We start from the raw sequence: 3,100 nt of genomic DNA on the forward strand, positions 1-3,100 counted from the left end.
ACCAGAATGAAGCTTATGGGTTCTGAGCCTCCAGGATTTAGAGGTCAAAATAAAGGTGATTAGCAGATAATTTATTAAGAACAAGTATCATTTTGACCTAAGTGTCACAGATTACTGCTACATCTTTCCATCAGATATAGTTAATTCTCGTTTCTATGTCTTGACTATTTTACCTGGAGAGCAGTTCTAAATTTGTTCTTCCCAGAGGGTGTAAGGTCAGAAGATTTATTTGTTTTGTGAGTTCCACCTTAATTAAATTGTATTAACAACTTTGTTTTAATTACTTCTAAGGGACTTCATCCCAAAAGTACTAGAAATTTTCTAAATAATATCCAAACTACATTGTGAACTTTAAATTGCTTTTGGGATTAGAAATATCCTTAAAGCAGCAAAGACTTTAAGTTGTTTGGTGCTCCACTGGCTAATCCTTTAAGGGATCCTCTATTAGTGAAATGACTGTAAAAGGCCCCAACTTTCATTTTACTGGAAGTCAGTTCTATTTTGCTAGTGGTTAATTGCTTTTTTTTTCTTTTTACAGTGTAGCAATGGCAGCTACTTGATATTAATGAAAAGTGAGAAGCAGATAGTTCTTCTTATAGTTATCTTACTGAATTTACTGGGATGGAATTTATGAGACCTGCAATCTCATTAAAAAGTAAGGCTACTTCAGTTTCTGGCATTTTAATATAGAAATACTCTATATTCCAGTAAGTGGGGATACAGATAATTATAACGTATTGCTAATGCTTAAGAATATTTTTGAATGACTCACCCCTCTCTTTTATGGGTTTTCTGAATATGCAGTGAGAGGAAGATCAGCAGAGCAGCTGTTAGAACGAAGCAGCTGATTTCTATGCAGGGAGAAGATACTATGTATTTTCTCATACCTGGAGGTAAAAGAGTAAATCCCTGTCACTTAAATTTCTTAGTTTATACATTTATTTTTGTTTTGACTGTAGATTGAGACATGTGCACTAGAGTTTTCTGAGATCAACGTGTTATTCATTATCAGGCAGGACAGTAGAGTTACCTACATGTCCCAATTTGTACTGAAAAAGACTAAGAAGAGTAATTTTATCTAACTATATTTTCTTTTATAACCATTACTAATGCCTTTGATTAATATTCTTAGGATATTGCAGGTATATATTTCTCCCCAAATTAGAAATAACCAAACATCATTTCTCTAAAAATGTGTCTTTTCAGTTTGTTCTTCTAGCCACAAAACAATGCTGCCACTGAGGTTAAATTACTGTTGAATCAGGATTTACATCTAACCATTATGTTTTAGTAACTGCAGAACAGTTATTTTTGCTAAGGCTAACATTAGTTGTGTTTTGGACTGTTTGGTCAAAATGTTATGGTGACATTGCATTCACAATAATTTCAAATTCATAATGTAAGTGAGATACACAATTCTAACCCAGTTGTATGTATTCTGAATCTGTTTTCTAACAAGGGCATATTTTTTGGAGTTAAAGCCTCCTTCGTGTGTTCTTTTTTTGGCGGTACACGGGCCTCTCACTGTTGTGACCTCTCCCGTTGCGGAGCACAGGCTCCGGACGTGCAGGCTCAGCGGCCATGGCTCACGGGCCCAGCCGCTCTGCGGCATGTGGGATCTTCCCGGACCGGGGCACGAACCCGTATCCCCTGCATTAGCAGGCGGACTCTCAACCACTGCGCCACCAGGGAAGCCCAGCCTTCATGTGTTCTAAAAGTCTAACTGATCTTAGCTTAGAGGATTGTAACATGTTCTTATGCTATCTGTGTATCCAATTATAGGTCCACATTACCCATAAGGGAAGCCACTTAAGGGTGCAAACAACTCTTACAAACACTGCGGTAGCAGATGCACGTGTATTCTGGCTGCTGCAGAATTCCTTTTGGTGAAAGAAAATATTAACATGGGAAACACCAATCAGTCTCCTGTTATAGAATTTGTCCTACTGGGGCTTTCTGGCTACCCGGAGCTTGAGGCCATTTATTTCTTGCTGGTGCTATTTATGTACCTGGTGATTCTGCTGGGAAATGGAGTCATCATCATTGTGTCTGTGACTCTCACCTACACACTCCCATGTACTTTTTCCTCAGTAACTTATCATTCTTGGATATTTGCTACACCAGTTCTTCTATTCCCTTATTTCTCAGCAGGTTCTTAGCTTCAAAGAAAACCGTTTCCTTCTCTGGGTGTGGAGTGCAAATGTTTCTCTCCTTTGCTATGGGAGCCACAGAGTGTGTCCTAAGCATGATGGCATTTGACTTCTATGTGGCCATCTGTAATCTTCTGAGATACCCCATCGTTATGAGCAAGAATTTGTATGTGCCTATGGCTGCTGGATCCTGGATTGCAGGGGGTGTCAATTCTGTGTTGCAAATGTCTCTTGCCATGCGGCTTCCTTTCTGTGGGGATAATGTCATTAATCATTTTACTTGTGAAATCTTGGCTGCCTTAAAATTGGCCTGTGCTGATATCTCCATAAATGTTATTAGCATGATTGTTGCTAATATGATTTTTCTTCTGGTTCCAGTACTTTTCATATTTGTTTCCTATGTTTTCATTCTCTCCACCATCCTGAGGATTCCTTCTGCAGAGGGAAGGCACAAAACCTTTTCCACCTGCTCTGCCCACCTCACAGTGGTGATTATATTCTATGGAACCATCCTCTTCATGTATGCAAAACTCAAAGCTGAAGACTTCTCTGGTGCAGACAAAGTACAAGTCACAGACAAAATCATCTCTCTCTTCTGTTGTCGTGACTCCTGTGCTCAACCCCCTCATCTATAGTTTGAGGAACAAAGATGTGAAGGCAGCTCTGAAGAATATACTCTGTCAGAAATGCTCCTCAGAGGAAATGTGAATGTTGCTTTTTTTAAAAAAAATTCATTTATTCTGAATGCAGGACTAGTTCTCACCTGGAGTTCCAAAGTAAATATAAGGGTTGGTAGTATCATTAATTCTTGAAATTCTCATTTTTCTGCTCCTAGCATCTAAATGTCAGAGAAATCTGGGGCCTATATTCTTCATGACTGGCTTAAAGAAAAAAAGGGAAAGAAATCTATGGGTAAAAGGATTCTCATCCAAACCACCCACCTTCACAGA

At 38.7% G+C, this 3,100-nt stretch overlaps 1 pseudogene; it reads left to right on the forward strand.

Moving 5' to 3' along the window:
• The first annotated feature begins 1,904 nt into the window (after window positions 1–1,904).
• LOC102983374 (olfactory receptor 13C7-like) lies at window positions 1,905–2,858 on the forward strand (annotated as a pseudogene).
• Window positions 2,859–3,100: the final 242 nt, after the last annotated feature.

This window comes from Physeter macrocephalus, chromosome 9, assembly GCF_002837175.3.
Source record: "Physeter macrocephalus isolate SW-GA chromosome 9, ASM283717v5, whole genome shotgun sequence".
Lineage (NCBI taxonomy): Eukaryota > Metazoa > Chordata > Mammalia > Artiodactyla > Physeteridae > Physeter > Physeter macrocephalus.